Consider the following 18,399-nt stretch of genomic DNA (forward strand, 5'->3'; position numbering starts at 1 on the left):
AAAAATCCGCCCCGGATTCTTCCCAGAGGGAAAGGCGCTCATCAGGGAACTTGGGCAGGATCCCAGGAGGGGCAGTGGGGCCTCCAGTCCCCCAGGGTCACTAGGAGAGGAGGGGCACCCCAGGGAGAGCCCAGCAACCCCTCCCCCAGAAGGCCAGCTAGAAGGACGGGGGGAGAGCAAGTTCTGGACTGAGCAGCACTGGAAAGCTCCAGGGGAAGTCGAGGAATTTACAGTATATGGAACCAGAGGGTACTCCTCCTTTTTTTCTCTTCCTTTTTCCAGTACAACTCATTTTGATATCAGACTGTAAATTTCCATTTTTTTTCTCTTTTCCCACCTTAACTACAATATTTTACCATTTCTTCATTTTTAAGATGCTTCCTTTTTGACTTTCCTATTTCTACAATTACAGGTCCTAGATTTATTTTACACTTCTAGATTCCCTTCAACATACTCAACTTAATTTTGGGAGATATACAAGATGTGTGTGTGTGTGTGTGTGTGTGTGTGTGTGTGTGTTTTGTTTTCTCTGCCTCATTTTGTTCTACAATGGCAGAAGTTAAAACATGACCAGCATGCACCCAGAACCAAGTAGTATACCATGCTGGTTCATTCTGTGAGATTCCCCATTCCCATTCTGCCCCCCTCATTTATCTCATTTATGTTTTGGTGTTCAATGTTGGGGCCTTCTACAAGTATTTCTGGTTTATATAAATTTGGGACTGAGCATCTTTTAACATACAGAACTTAATATACTCAGAAACAAGAGGATAACCCTTTAGGACCCCTCAGGTAGACTACATTCTCCCTCCACTACAACTTCGTCACCACCACCATCTCCCAGTACCCCCCATTTTTTTTCTTCTTTTTTTTGTCCTTTTTTTTCTCTCTTCTTTAGGATTCCTGGCTTTTTATTTTTTACTACTTTGTTTTAAAATTTGTTTTTCATTTTAGTTGTCCTTTTGTTTTATTGCATTCTGATCTTTGTTTTCAATTTCTGGTTTCTGACCTCAGCAGAATCATGTAGGGTGAAATTTACCTAGGTCATGGTTGATATTCCTGATATAGCCTGTTCATACAGCCACTCTGCACTGAGAAAAATGACTAGAAAGAAGAACTCACCACAAAAGAAAGAATCAGAAACAGTACTCTGTGCCACAGAGTTAAAGAATTTGGATTACAATCCGATGTCAGAAAGCCAATTCAGAAGCACAATTATAAAGCTACTGGTGGCTCTGGAAAAAACGCATAAAGGAGTCAAGAGACTTCATGATTGCAGAATTTAGATCTAATCAGGCCGAAATTAAAAATCAGTTAAATGAAATGCAATCCAAACTGGAGGTCCTAACGACAAGGGTTAATGAGGTAGAAGAAAGAGTGAGTGACATAGAAGACAAGTTGATGGCAAGGAAGGAAGCTGAGGAAAAAAGAGAAAAACAAAAAGACCATGAGGAAAGGTTAAGAGAAACAAATGACAGCCTCAGAAGGAACACTCTGTGTATAATTGGAGCTCCAGAGCCACCAAGAGGGCCAGAAAGCATATTTGAACAAATCATAGCTGAGAACTTCCCTAATTTGGGGAGGGAAACAGGCATTCAGATCCAGGAGATAGAGAGGTTCCCCCCCCAAAATAAATAGAAACCATTCAACAGCTTGACATTTAATAGTGAAACTTGCAAGTTCCAAAGATAAAGAGAAAATCCTTAAAGCAGCAAGAGACAAGAGATCCCTAACCTATATGGGGAGAACTATTAGATTAACAGCAGACCTCTCCACAGAGACCTGGCAGGCCAGGAAGGGCTGGCAGGATATATTCAGGGTCCTAAATGAGAAGAACCTGCAGCCAAGAATACTTTATCTAGCAAGGCTGTCATTCAGAATAGAAGGAGAGATAAAGAGCTTCCAAGATAGGCAGAAACTGAAATAACATGTGACCACCGAACCAGCTCTGCAAGAAATATTAAGGAGGACCCTGTAAAAGAAAGAGGATGCCCCAAGAAATAATCCACAAAAACAGGGACTGAATAGGTATTACAATGACACTAAATTCATATCTTTCAATAGTAACTCCGAGTGTAAATGGGCTTAATGATCCCCCAAAAAGCAAGACCCATCAATTTGCTGTCTATAAGAGACTCATTTTATTTTATTTTATTTTTTTTTAAGAGACTCATTTTAGACCTAAGGACACCTACAGCCTGAAAATGAAAGGTTGGAGAACTATTTATCATTCAAATGGTCCTCAAAAGAAGGCAAGAGTAGCAATCCTCATATCAGATAAATTAAAGTTTACCCCAAAGACTGTTGTAAGAGATGAAAAGGGACACTATATCATACTTAAAGGGTCTATGCAACAAGAAGAACTAACAATCATGAATATTTATGCCAGTAATGTGGGAGCTGCCAAGTATATCAATCACTTAATAACCAAAGTTAAGACATACTTAGATAATAATACACTTATACTGGAAGACTTCAACATGGCACTTTCTGCAAATGACAGATATTCTAAGCACAACATCTCCAAAGAAACAAGAGCTTTAAATGATACACTGGACCAGATGGATTTTACAGATACTTACAGAACTTTACATCCAAACACAACTGAATACACATTCTTCTCAAGTGCATATGGAACTTTCTCCAGAATAGACCACATACTGGGTCACAAATCAGGTCTCAACTGATACCAAAAGATTGGTATTGTCCTCTGCATAATTTCAGACCATAATGCTTTGAATCTTGAACTCAGTCACAAGAAGAAATTTGGAAGAAACCCAAACACATGGAGGTTAAAGAGCATCCTGCTAAAAGATGAGAGGATCAACCAGGAAATTAGAGAAGAATTAAAAACATTCATGGAAACTAATGAAAATGAAGATACAACTGTTCAAAGACTTTGGGATACAGAAAAAGCAGTCCTAAGAGGGAAATACATCGCAATACAAACATCCCTCAAAAAATTGGAAAAAGCTCAAATACACAAGCTAACATTGCACCTAAAGGAACTGGAGAAAGAACAGCAAAAACCTGTATCAAGCAGAAGAAGTTACTAAAGATTCGAGCAGAATTCAATGAAATAGAGACCCGAAGAACTGTAGAACAGATCAACTAGGAGTTGGTTCTTTGAAAGAATTAATAAGATAGATAAACCATTAGCCAGCCTTATTAAAAACAAAAGAGAAAAGACTCAAATTAATAAAATCACAAATGAAAGAGGAGAGATTACAACCAATACCAAAGAAACATAAATGATTTAAAAACATATCATGGCAGCTATATGCCAATAGATTAGGCAACCTAGAAGAAATGGACGCATTTCTAGAAAATCACAAACTACCAAAACTGGAAAAGGAAGAAATAGAAAACCTGAGCAGGCCAATAACCAGGGAAGAAATTGAAGCAGCCATCAAAAACACACTAGACACAAAAGCCCAGGGCCAGATGGCTTCCCAGGGGAATTCTATCAAACGTTTAAAGAAGAAACAATACCTATTCTACTAAAGCTGTTCTACGGAAGATAGAAAGGGATGGAATACTTCCAAACTCGTTTTATGAGGCCAGCATTACCTTAATTCCAAAACCAGATGAAGAGCCCACCAAAAAGGAGAATTATAGACTAATATCCCAGATGAATACAGATGCAAAAATTCTCAATAAGGTACTAGCCAATAGGATCCAACAATACACTAAGAAGATTATTCACCATGACCAAATGGGATTTATTCCCAGGATGCAAGGCTGGTTCAACACTCCTAAAACAATCAATGTGATAGATCATATCAATAAGAGAAAAAACAAGAACCATATGATCCTCTCAAGAGATGCAGAGAAAGCATTTGACAAAATACAGCATCCATTTCTGATCAAAACTCTTCAGAGTGTAGGGATAGAGGGAACATTCCTCAGCATCTTAAAAGCCATCTATGAAAAGCCCCCATCAAATATAATTCTCAATCAGGAAACACTGAGAGCCTTTCCCCTAAGATCAGGAACATGACAGGGATGTCCACTCTCACCACTGCTATTCAACATAGTGCTCGAAATCCTCGCCTCAGCAATCAGACAACAAAAAGAAATAAAAGGCATTCAAAATGGCAAAGACGAGTTCAAATTCTTCCTCTTTGCAGATGACATGATACTGTACATAGAAAACCCAAAGACTGCACCCCAAGATTGCTAGAACTCATACAGCAATTTGGCAATGTGACAGGATACAAAATCAATGCCCATAAATCAGTGGCATTTCTATACACTAACAATGAGACTGAAGAAAGAGAAATTAAGGAGTAAATCCCATTTACAATTGCCCCCAAAGCATAAGATACCTAGAAATACAGCTAACCAAAGAGGTAAAGTATCTATACCCTAAAAACTACAGAACACTTCTGAAAGAAATTGAGGAAGACACAAAGAGATGGAAAAAGGTTCCATGCTCATGGATTGGAAGAATTAATATTGTGAAAATGTCAGTGCTCCCCAGGGCAACTTACACATTCAATGCAATCCCTAGTAAAATACCATGGACTTTCTTCAGAGAGTTGGAACAAATCATCTTAAGATTTGTGTGGAATCAGAAAAGACCCGAAATAGCCAGGGGAAAGTTGAAAAAGAGAACCAGAGCTGGGGGCATCACAATGCCAGATTTCAAATTGTACTACAAAGCTGTGGTCATCAAGACAGTGTGGTATTGGCACAAAACCAGACACATAGATCAATGGAGCAGAATAGAGAACCCAGAAAGGGACCCTCAACTCTATGGTCAACTAATCATTAACAAAGCAGGAGGGATCCCTGGGTGGCGCAGCGGTTTGGCGCCTGCCTTTGGCCCAGGGCGCGATCCTGGAGACCCGGGATCGAATCCCACGTCGGGCTCCCGGTGCATGGAGCCTGCTTCTCCCTCTGCCTGTGTCTCTGCCTCTCTCTATCTCTCTGTGACTATCATAAATAAAAATTAAAAAAAAAAACAAAGCAGGAAAGACTATCCACTGGAAAAGGGACAGTCTCTTCAATAAATGGTGCTGGGAAAATTGGACAGCCACATGCAGAAGAATGAAACTAGACCATTCTCTTACACCAGACACAAAGATAAACTCAAAATGATAAACTCAAAAATGGATGAAAGATCTAAATGGGAGACAAGAATCCATCAAAATCCTAGAGGAGAACTCGGGCAACACCCTTGTTGAACTTGGCCCCAGCAAATTCTTGCAATATACATCTATGAAGGCAAGGGAAACAAAACCAAAAATGAATTATTGGGACTTCATTAAGATAAAAAGCTTCTGCACAGCAAAAGAAACAGTCAACAAAACTAAAAGAAAACCTACAGAATGGGAGAAGATATTTGCAACTGACATATCAGATGAAGGTCTAGCAACCAAGATCTATAAAGAACATATTAAACTCAACAGCAAAGAAACAAACAATCCAATCATGAAAGGGGCAAAAGACATGAACAGACATTTCAGAGGAAAACGTAGACATTGCACTGCTGGGGATTTACCCCAAAGATACAGATGCAGTGAAACGGCAGGACACCTACACCCCGATGTTTATAGCAGCAATGTCGACAATAGCCAAACTGTGGAAGGAGCCTCGGTGTCCATTGACAGGTGACTGGATAAGGAAGATGTGGTCTCTATATACAATGGAATATTACTCAGCCATCAGAAACAATTAATACCCACCATTTGCTTTATGTGGATGGAACTGGGGGGTATTATGCTGAGTGAAGTAAGTCAGTTGGAGAAAGACAAACATTATATGGTTTCATTCAGTCAGGGAATATAAAAAATAGTGAAAGGGATTGAAGGGGAAAGGAGAGAAAATGAGTGGGAAATATCAGTGAGGAGAGAGACTCCTAACTCTGGGAAATGAACAAGGAGTAGTAGAAGGGGAGGTGTGCGGGGGGTTGGGGCGACTGGGTGACAAGCCCTGAGGGGGGCTCTTGATGGGATGAGCACTGGGTGTTATACTATATGTTGGCAAATCGAACTCCAATAAAAAATATATGAAAAAAAGAAGTTAAAAATATAGAAAGAAATTTGTCTGTATGGTGCAAATTTACCAGCCAGTTGACCCAAGAGCAACAGAGATATCTGACTTGTTCAGTCGAGACCAGGCATTATGTCAAACCTACATTTTTTTTTCAGCAGGCAATTAACAATGACAATTTCAGCAGTCCATAAACTCATACATATTTTTCATACTTTTTTAATGTAGAAAGAAATTAAGTATGTGCAAAGAGCAGTTTGTCTTCAGTTCACTTTCAGCACCCAAAGGATAGGAAAACTTCTATGACTATCAAAAATTAGAACAAAGTGAATTTCATTGGAGTCCATTATATTTCTTCTTTGAGATTTATAAAATCTATATGGAAAGCTGATCCTATGACAAATTATATTGTCATAGTTCTGATTTAATTTCCTTTCAATTCTTTTAAAATATTTTTTTAAGTTATTGTAAAAAAATTTATAACAGTGAATCTGATTCCAATTCTTTTTCACCATTTACTATACTGGCCACCAGTTCTAATGGGAGGGGGGGAACCTCTTGGAAAACTCTTTACTGTCACAGCACATTCAACCAAAAGAACTGATATGCAAGCAAACCATAGAAGGTGCAGCTCTCCAGAAAGCTCATTTTGTTGATTGTCCACTGTTTGAATATTCTTCATAGTGATTCTAGCTGAAAGCCTCTTTTAAGCTTTTGTGAGCATGAGTGTGTAGTCTCACTAGCATGCAATTTCATATCCTTGCACAGGAAGGCTAGCTCACAGCTAGAGAAAAGTTCAAGGAGTTTAATTCCAGGAAAGCCTTACATTCCGCAGAGTAGGAAAGCACTTTTCCTTTATGGTTTTAATTTTAATTTTTATTATTGTTATTTTTTTGGATACTTATGAATGTGGCAGAAATGTATGCTAAGGTAGCCCAGTCAATCCTCATTTATTTATTTTGTAAATTTGGCCTCAGAACATTTCCAAGAGAGAGACATTTTGTAAAAGCCACTGCTAGACAGGCTTCCTTTGTAATCTCTGACACTGGGCTCTTGGCTACTCAGTGCCTTTATCCAGCATTGATGACTGTTGACACGCTACAAGGTTAGTTGGGCCATATTCCCAAAATTGGTTGCCTTTTATGTGGTGGTATTTGAGTACTGTGACAAAACCATCAAGATTGGAAACATCGGGGTACCTGGGTGGCTCAGTGGTTGAACCATCCAACTCTTGGTTTCGGCTCAGGTCATGATCTCACAGGCGCTGGGGTCCAGCCCCGCCTCAGTCAGGCTCCATGCTCAGTGAGGAGTCCACTTGAAGATTCTCTTCCTCTGCCCCTCCCCTCATTTTCACTCATGAGCTCTCTCCTTCTCTCAAATAAATCTTTAAAAGAAGATTGGAAACATCCAAGCAAAAGTCGTGTACTCTAATTTCTATATTGGTTAATATAAGGGGAGATCTGATCATATCCCATACCATGTTTCCTAAAATCTCCAAGCTTTTTGTTCTCCTTTCTAGCTAAGTTATCCAGACATTGATTAATTTCCACGGTTTATGCCAAAGAGAAATAGTGATCTGGAACATGATAATCAGGGTAAATATTCTCTACATACCGAGAGAAAGGTTCACATTGTAGTTTGTGTCTTAGACCAAGTCTTGTGGATATATCTCTGTAATCTATTTTTGTAATACCTGGGGAAATTATATAAAAGAAATTATTGATTTCATCTCTAAGCTCTGTGAGTCTTCTGTTACTTTTATTGGTAATCTGTCTGTTGCTCCTGGAAACATATAAGGCATAGATTGCCAAAGCACATAACCAACATGTAAGCAAGTAAACAAATTTTGAGGTGTTCTCAAATACCCATTCCAGCATTGTTTTATGTTAGGATTACTTAACAAAGTGGTTTAAACAACAAGAATGGGTTGTCTCACAGTTCTGGAACCCAGAGCTCTGAAATCATGTGACCAAAGGCTCATGTTCCCTCTGAAGCTGCTAGGGAAGAATGTGTTCCAGCCCTCTCTCCTAGCCTCTGGGAATTCCCTGGCTTGTGGCAGCACAACTCCTGTCATCACATGGCCTTCTATGTGTGTTTCTCTCTTCAATTTTTTTTAAATTTTCTCCTTTTTATAAGAACACCAATCCTATTGGATGAGGACCCACCCTAATGACTTTGTTTTAACTTGACTGCCTCTATAAAGACCCTATCTCCAAAAAAAGTTAGAATCTCAGGCAGTGGGGTTTGGGACCCCAACATATTTTTTTCTGGGAGGTAAGATTCAGTCTTTGTATTTGAAATTAATTTTGACTGGATTAAAAAATCCTATATATATAAGACTTGGTCTCATAAGGGAGATTTGGGGATTTTCAAAAATTAAGGACCTATAGTGGAAGACTTGAACTTGTCCTTTTTCAATAAATGATAGAAAAAAACCCCACTACCTTCATAAAATTATGAAGTAGACAAGATTTCAGCAACATAATAAAAATGGTTTATAATTTACACATATGGAACTGAGTAGCAAATAATGTCATAATACACATTCCAGTACACAATGAACATTAAAAAATCTTCTTAGCCATTAAGCAATTGCCAAATTTAAAATGATGGAAACCATGTACAGCATATTCTCTGACTATAATGGAATTGGGCTAGAATTTTTTTTAAGATTTTTAAAAAATTTATTCATGAGAGACAGAGCAAGAGGCAGAAACACAGGTAGAAGGAGAAGCAGGCTCCCTACAAGGAGGCCAATGAAGGACTCCATCCCAGGCCCCCAGAATCATGCCCTGAGCCAAAGGCAGACACTCAACCGCTGAGCCACCCAGGTCTCCTGGAATTGGGCAAAAAGTTAATAACAACATGATAATTTGAAAATCCCCATCAGTTTGAAGGTAATAAATGTATTGCTAAGTAACTTAGAGTTAAAAACTCATAGAAATTAGAACGTATTTTGCATTGAAAGATAATGAAAACACATACATATCCTGGCTTGTGGGATGCAGGTAAAGCTGGTCTCAGAAGGGAATTAATAACACATAATTTCTAGTGCATACATTAGAAAAGAAGCAAAGTCAATTATCAATTAGCTAAATGATCAATCTAATGAAGCCTTCAGCCTGTATTTCACAGAGTCCCTTCTGCCTTTCACAGTCTAATCATCAAAATACCTTACAACCCTATGATCACGTCAGGCTGTCACACCTGTGGACTTGTGCTCATATATACCCCTCTCCTTAGAAGACCATCCTGGCCACTACTTGTGTCCAGCCTCCATTTTTGCTTTGTAGACTTTTATCAGTAACTGTAACACTTTAATTGTTTGTGTAGAGAACATGAATCTCATTTAAGAAGTTATATTTTAAAAATTCCTTTTTCTTTTTCCTTAGGAGCTAGGGCAATCATCTGCTGAGCAGCACGGGGGTTTTGGGCAGGGTAGAGCCTATGAAAGTGTGGACGGCCTGAAATAGACTCTCTATCTGGCTTACATGTATTACAGGTTACCCAGGCCCTTCAAGAGTGAATTAACTTCTTTATCTTCTCTCTTTTGAAACTCTTAATAATAAAACACCAAGAAGTCACTATTATGTTCACTTCAACTGAATATTACCAATGTGTTTTATCTACCTGTATGCTACTCCTATCCAGTCTCTGTTTCTCTTAAAATACAAGTAAAATTCTGATTTGGGGGTGTGAAATTCTCTCTCTTTTTTTTTTAAATTAGAAATATTCTAAAGATGTGTATAAGCAGTCCTAAACAATATGTTTAGTTTTGCTTGTTATAGGGGCAGAATATGGAATTATGTAGTCTTTCAAGACATGATTTTCCCTCAATCGTATGTATAGTAGCCATAGATGTTGCATGAAATGTAAGCTTATTCATTTTCACCAATGTATAACATATTCTATAATGAGAATATGCCACAGTTTATTTAACCATTCTCTTGTTTTGGAGTATTTAGTTTTTTTCCCCAGGTTTTGGGAGGTTTTTTTTGGGTGTTATTTTGCTATTACAAAATACGCTTTTATAAATATGTTTTTCTAGGCCTCCAGGTGCACATATATAAGTTTTTCTCATATATATATGTATATAAATATATGTATATATATATATATATATATATACACACACATACATATACACACACACACAGGGAAGAATTGCTGACTCATGGAAAATTTAGTGCTGCATTATTTTCAAAATAGCAGTACCAGTTTACATTCTCAAAAGCAGAGTATGACTATTCCCATTGATTTGCATCTTTTCTAGTAATTTGATTTAAGCTTCTTCATTTTTGCCAATTAAATTTGTGTAACATAGCATTTTATTGTGGTTTTAAATGCATTTCTCTAAGTACTAATGAGTTTGGTTATCTTTCTGTGCTTTAATGGTCTAAAGTGTTTCTCTTTCATGAGGTATGTATTCAAGTGTTTTCCTTGTTTTTTCATTGCTTATTTTTTTCTAATTGTGCAATGCACATATATCTTTATTCAGAGGCATATGCATATATATATATATAGAATTCTGAATCTTTTAAAAAAGATTTTATTTATTCATGAGAGACACAGATTGCGGGGAGCAGAGACACAGGCAGAGGGAGAAGCAGGCTCCATGCGGGGAGCCTGACGTGGGACTCGATTCCGGGTCCCCAGGATCACGCCCTGGGCTGAAGGCGGCGCTAAACTGCTGGGCCACCTGGCCTGCCCAAATTCTGAATTTTTTTTGATAAGGTAAGAGGTACTTTTGCTCAGGTAGTGTCTGGAGTAGCTGTGGTTCATCCAGGCGGAAGGCCTAGTACTTGCGTATACCAACTTGAGAAGAAATACAGGCACAATTTGCCTTCGCTTGGATGGGACTCCTCTATAGGTTTGTCATCTCCTCTCAGGGATGTCTGACCTCTCTCAAATACTGTCACTACTATGTTAGGGGCAATTTAGCCTAGTGAATATTAAAAGAAAGGTATTTCATTATAGTAGTGTATCAGGATCATTTCTCTCTGGGGAGAAAGCCAAAGACTCTACTGATGCACATGATTAGCTGAAGATGGTTAATCAAAAATAGATAAAATACAGGAACTTACCTAATCAGTGAATTTTCTAAGAATAACTTTATGCAGAATCTCGAGATACATGGCACAGAATAGTCTCTGCTGGATGAACACTAGGAAATAAACACAGTCCCTGCAGACTGTTTGGATATGGCTAGATGTGTATACCAATATAGGCACCCTGCTAACTCCTGTACATTAAATTAATGAATTTGGCCAGAGTCTAGAACAAAAACTAGCCTGCAGACATGATGTGGTCATTCTTATTTATGTCCTTTTGTAGTCAATATTTCTTTTTATCTCTGGATACTTTGAGGACTTTCTTTTAAAAAACCTTTTTAGCATTTTGATTAAAATGTGATGCTGTCATCTATATTTTTATTCTCTTGGAATTTATTGAGTTTCTTTGATTATTGAGTTCACAGTTCTCTTTAAATTTGGAAAAAAAAAATGTGACTCTTTTACATTCAAGTAATTTATCCTCTCTTCCCCTGCCCCAATGATATATCTGACTTTGGAGATGGTCCCTAACACTTGCAGATAAAGTCAAGCACTGCCACCAAGTGGTGTCTTTTGGGATTCTGGGTTCAAAATCTACGTGATGCGGTAGCAAAGTATTACTTTTGTGAACAATTGCTAGTCTATTATTGGGCCCCAACACAAACATCTTCTGTTACAGAAGTCCAGTAGCTAATCTTAAGAGCTGAGACACCTTTTATATAATATGAGGTGTCAGAGAGACATCCTTTTTGATAACACGGAAATTACATATATAGGACAATATCTGGAGACATAGAGGGATGGGATGAAATCATCTTGCTATTTGTTTCCTGTTTGTTACATTTGATTTTTTTCCCCCCACCCTTTTCCTTCTTTTTTTAAAAAATTATTTCAGGTTTTTTTTATTGTTTTCTTTACTATTGGGTTATGAGATATACCTCTGGGTTTTATTGTTTGTTAGTAGTTGCTTTAGAATTTACAATATGCATCTTTGTTATCACATCTAACTTCAAATAATCTACTACTTCATGTATGTAGGAAGAACTTTCCAACTGTATGCCGCCATCTCCTCTCCTATTTTTTCTTTGGTTATTATTACCATATATTTCAATGATATATGTCATGAATGCAGCATTATAGTAATCATTTTTAATTGTTGATTATCTTTTCAAGCATTTTGAAGATGAGAAAAAACATTTATATTGACCCAAATGATTATCTTTCTGTAACTCTTCATTCTTTCATATAGGTCAAAATTATCTTACTTTTCTCTTTCTGGAGCCCTGTTTTTTTATTATTTTCTGTAGTGCATGTTTGCTTGCAATGATTTCTCTCAGTTTTTATTTCTTGAATACATTTTTCTTTTGCTTGAATTTAAGAGAATAGTTTTGCCTTGAATAGGATTATAGTGTAATTTTTCTTCAGAAAGATGTTGATCTAGTTTTACAAATTTTATAAGCCTGTCAATTTTTCCTCCAAAAAATTTTGAGATTTTAAGTCAGATTTTGTTGAATCTGTAGATCAATTTTGGAAGAACTGGTAAATTAAAATTAGTACATTTCTTAATCCATGCATGTAGTATATCTCTTAGCTGATTTTAAGTCTTTTCTAATTTGTCTTGATAATGTTTTCAGTGTTGTAATCTTACAAATATTTTGTTAATTTAATTATGGTTTAGATGTTTTACATTGCTATTATGAATGGTCTTGATGTTTTAATTTTATTTCCCATTTTTGTCATAGTGTATGGGATGATGTTTGATATTTTAATATCCATATATTAAGACTTCATTAAATTTACTTATTAAACTGTGACTTTGTAAATTCCTTAGCAATTTCTTCTCACATGGTCATGTCATCTTCCAAGAAAGGCAGTTTATTCTTTCCTTTTCAATATGTATGATTTTGATTTTTCTCCTGCCTTACTGCTTTCGCTAAGACCTCCCATGGTGGTGAGAGTGAATATCTTAATTTTTTTCCCCCTGATTTTAGGAATAAAGTATTTCATATTTCACTATTAAATATGATAATATATTATGTCTGGGTTTTTCATAGATACTCTTTTTTAAAAAGACATTTTTTTAAAAAGTATTTATTTGAGAGAGCACAAGCAGGGTGAGCTGCTGAGAGAGAGGCAGGCTTCCCACTGAGCAGGGAGCCCAATGTGGATGCTTGATCCTAGGACCCCGAGATCATGACCTGACCTGAAGGCAGATGCTTAACTGACTGATCCATCCAAGTGCCTTTCATAGATACCCTTGAGGAAGTTCTTTTCTATTGCTTGTTTGGTGAGATTCATTATTATTACTATGATTATCATTATTACTGCATGTCAAATTATTTCAACTGCCTTTTCTGTAATTTATTATTATTATATTTTCCTCCATTAGTATGGTTTTCAAATGCTAAGCCTACATGTATAACCAAAATGAATCCCATTTGTGATCTTACACACACACACACACACACACACACACACACACACACATAGTAGTTTGTCCTATTTGCTAACATTGTGTTTGGAATTGCAGTATTCACTCTCACGAGAAATTTTCATCTGTTAATTTCTTCCTTCCTTCCTCACTTCCTTTCTCTTCTTTTTTTTTCTCTTCTCTTTTTTCTCTTTTCTTTTACTTCCCTTTTCTTTTCTTTTTCACCTGGCATTGAGGCCAATTTACCTGGCTTCATAAAAATGTTTTGTGGATCAATCAGTTAAGCATCTGCCTTCAGCTCAATTCATGGTCCCAGGGGCCTGGGATTGAGCCCTGCATCTGGCTCCCCACTCAGTGAAGAGTCTGCTTCTCTTTCTCCCTCTGCCCGCCTCACCACTGCTGATGTGTGCTCTCTCTCTCTCTCTCTCAAATAAATAAATACAAATATTTTTTAAAAAAGATTTGTGGTGCACTCTATATTTTTTCTCTTCTCTGGAAAGTTTGTGTAAGACTGATATTCTTTCTTCTTAGAATGTTTTGAAGACTTCAACAGTGAACCTATCTTGCCTATGGTCTTCATTGTTGGTAGTTTTTTTTTTTTTAAATAGAGATTAAATCTCTTTTATAGTTATATTGACATCCAGATTTAAATTTATTCTTGGATGACTTTCTTAATTTTCTTCAAAGAATTTATCCATATCATCTGATATTTTAAGTTTATTGACATAATGTTTATAATATTTTATCTTTTCAAATGCCAGTAGAATCTGCAGTGGTGCCTTCTTTCTTATTTCTGTTATGTTTTCTTGATGAGCCATTGAAGGATTTACCACTTTATGGCATTTGCAAAGATGTTAGGACTTTTTGTTGATATTTATTTCATATTTATTTTTATTAATTAATGCTATTTATTAATAATTTTCTCTGTACACTTTAAGTTTTATTTACTATTTATAATTTCTTGAAATGGGTGATCGGATCATTGATTTTCATCTTGAGTGAAACTACCAAAGGAACACTTTAAACATATATCATACATTTAGATGTGCAGAATCAACTAAACAACTTTTCAACTTTTTAAAGTTTGACAGCAATGTGGATTAATGAGGAATTCTTTCATGATAATAGATTTTGTTTCTTTGCCAAGTGATTTATAGATCTCATGATGAATATAGAAGTGATTTAATAATTACAAGAGTATAATATTAATATCTTTCAGTTTCCTGTACAAAAAATAATTGTAGCACAACGTAAGGTAACAATACTACTGACCTTCATTAGAAAGATAGAAGGATCATCAGTCTTTAGTTAGGGAAAAATACATGATGTATGAATAATGGCAATGGCTTTGACACAAGCTTGGACAATAATTCAAATGAGACAAAGCAGTGAAAACTGTTTATTAAATGGAAATTTGACAAAGAAATTCTTGGTACTATATTTTGCAGATACGAATACTATATGGTGTTCATACTAGTAACCAATTTTATTTAAAGTAAAAACAACTTGTTTGCTAGAATTTGCTGAAGAAATAAGCATTCTCCTATACTTTTACTGTTCAACTATTTTTTTATATAGTATTTGTTGTAAAAACAGTCCTTTCATTCTACTCTGAGGAAGTTGTCACACTGATGAAACACAATAAAAACTTTGTTTCTTTAGATAATTTGTTATCTAAAAAAGCCTGTTAGATACAGATGACACTTATAAAAATCTCAGAGGGATTATGCTGAGTATAAGAAGGCAATCTAATTTAACTATATATCAAAAATCCCCATACTATTTAAGGCATAAACTATATTTTACAACTAACAGTATAAAATTTATAATGCCTGTCATTTAATAAAAAATGAACAGGTATTTAAAGCAGAAAAATATGACTCAAATCAGAAGAAAAATTATATAATTGACCTATTGGATATCATGACAGATGGTATAACTAATAGACAAGGACTTTAAAACAGCTATCATAAATATGTCCCATATGTTCAAGAAGTTAGAGGAAAATATGAGCATGACGAAAAAAGAGGTGGAAAAAGCATACAAAAATATATTTAAAAACTCAAGTGGAAGGTCTCAGGTTGAAAATTATAGCATCTATAATTTAAAATATAGATAAGATTAACAGCGGATTAAGAGAAGATCCATAACCTTGAAAATATGGAAACATAAATATCCAAAATGAATCAGACAAAATTAATAGGAAAAATGAAGAAAGAGTTAGTGACCTCAGGAGTAATATCAAACTGTTTATGTTAATGTAATTGAATTCCCAAAAGTAGAAGTGGAAAGAGGGTTCAGAAGAAAATATTTAGAGAAAAAATGTTGAAAATCTTCCCAAATGTGAAAAATAAAACCTCACAGATCCAAAAAGCTCACAGACTCAAATTTGAATATAAAGAACATTGCAGAAAGCTACATCAAGATCACTTCCAGGAAATCAGCGGAACAGAGTAAATCTTTAAAACACAGAGAAAAGGGCTCATGATGGAGATACAAAGATAAGAGTGAATGCAGACTGATCATCTGAAAATAGGAAAGGAAAAGATGATGTAATGGCATTACTAAAAAACTGAATGGGAACAAAAACTGTTGATGTAGACTTCACGGAGGAAAACAATTATTTTAAAATTAAGACAAAATATCAAAGTAAAGATATTTTCCAAATAAAAGGAGAGAGAATTTATAGCCAACAAATCTGCACTATAAAAATTGTTAAAGGCAGTTCTTCAGATAGAAGAAATGTCCTAGCAAATGGAAATTTGGATCTACATGAAGGACCGAAGACTCCTGGAAATGGGAAATGTGTGTATAAATTAAAAATATTTATTCCTATTTATAATCCAACGAAAAGGCAATTGACTATTAAAGCAAATCAGATTTAAAGCATATTTAGAAGTAAGATATATGGCAAGTTTGGCACAGTGTATGACGGGGAATAATGGAAGCAGGTTATTGTGTTGTTCTTACACAGCATCTGTGAGTATGCCTACAGCATACAGTAAAATATAAAACAGAGATATAGCTTTAATGGAGGTAAAAATGGAGTCATTGAAAAAAAAAACTGTAATCTGAGAGAGATGGCAAATGGAAATATTTAGCAAGATGACAGATTTGAACTCAATCACATCAGTAACTAGTGGGAACACTAATGAAGCATAAATTTAAAACACTAGATTGGTTTTTTTAGTATCAGACAATGTTGATTTCACATTTAAAAAATTACCACAAATACAGAAAGACATTTTATGATGCTAAAAGGATTAATGCTTTAAGAGGGCATGACAATCATAAATATTTTTTTCACTTAAGAGAGCTTCCAAATGGAGGAAAGGAAAAATAATACAACTAGGAAATATCATAAAGGGAGACAGAACATGAAGACTCCTAACTCTGGGAAATGAACTAGGGGTGGTGGAAGGGGAGGAGGGGGGGTGGGGGTGAATGGGTGACAGGCACTGAGGGGGGCACTTGACGGGATGAGCACTGGGTGTTATTCTGTATGTTGGCAAATTGAACACCACTAAAAAATAAATTTATTATTAAAAAAAAACCCTAAACACTGAAACAGACAAATCCAAAATTATAGTTGAATTATAGTTAACAATACTGTATCACATATTTGAAAATTGCTAAGAGAATAAATCTTGAAAGTTCTTATCATGAGATAAAAAAAATTTGTGGGGTGCCTGGGTGGCTCAGTTGGTTACGCATCTGAGTTTTGATCTCAGCTCAGGTCTTGATCTCAGGGTTGTGGGTTTGAAGCCCACATTGGGCTCATGATGGGTGTGGAACTTACTTTTTTAAAAACATGTATAGTTATATATGGTGATGATGTTAACAAGACATTTAAGAATAATACAAATATTGAATCATTATTTTGTATACCTGAAGCTAAATGCTATGTGTCAGTTATAGTTCAAAAAAATAATTATAGTTGGAAATTTCAACACCTTTTAAAAAGTAATTGGCTGGAAAATTAAACAGAAAATAAATAATAATATAGAAGATTTGAATATTGTCAACCATTTTGACTTAACTACATTTAGGAAAGACTCCAGCTGATATTACCAGAATACTCATTCCTTTCAAGTATGTGCAGGTAATTTGCCACTGTAGACCATGTTTTTAGCTATAAAATAAGTTGTGTAGATTATTGAGATGGCAGTAACAGAGACTGGATTCATACCAGTGCCTGAAATAGCTTAAACAACAACTTGACCCAACATATGAAACCATGGTTTTCAAGAAACTGGAGGTCAGAAAATGATCTCTGAGTGGCCATAAATAAAGGAGGTGAACCCTGTATGTGTTCTTATTCCCTTGTGAGGGTTACAAGCTTTGGTATAAGGAAGGGAAACCCAGGTGGATGCTAATCATCTTCCTGATATGAGAAACCGAGAACAAAACAGCTAGAGGTTTCAGGACAAAATGCTAGTTTTGCCACATTAATATAACTAAAAAGGGAGTCCAGAAATAGATGCCACACATATATGGCCAATTGATTTCTGAAAAAGGTTTTTTAAAATTTTTATTTATTCATGAGAGACAGAGGCAGAGACATGGGCAGAGGGAGAAGCAGGCTCCCTTCAGGGAGCCCGATGTGGGACTTGATCCCAGGACCCCGGGATCATGACCTGAGCCAAAGGCAGACGCTCAACCGCTGAGCCACTCAGGCGTCCCGACAAAACTTTTTTTTTTTTTTCTGACAAAACTTCTTAAATAGGACACAAAAGCATGAACTAAAGAAAAAATATTTTATTAAAATTTTTATCTTCAAGAGCCGGTGTTAAAAAATAGGTAAGCTACAGAGAAAAAATACTTGATAAACACATATTTGAGAAAGAGCTGTAATTAGACTATGTGAAAAATTCTTCAACTCAGTAAAAGATAAAGTAATGAGCAAAATTTTTGAAGAGA

The sequence above is a fragment of the Vulpes vulpes genome, chromosome 11, assembly GCF_048418805.1.
Source record: "Vulpes vulpes isolate BD-2025 chromosome 11, VulVul3, whole genome shotgun sequence".
Lineage (NCBI taxonomy): Eukaryota > Metazoa > Chordata > Mammalia > Carnivora > Canidae > Vulpes > Vulpes vulpes.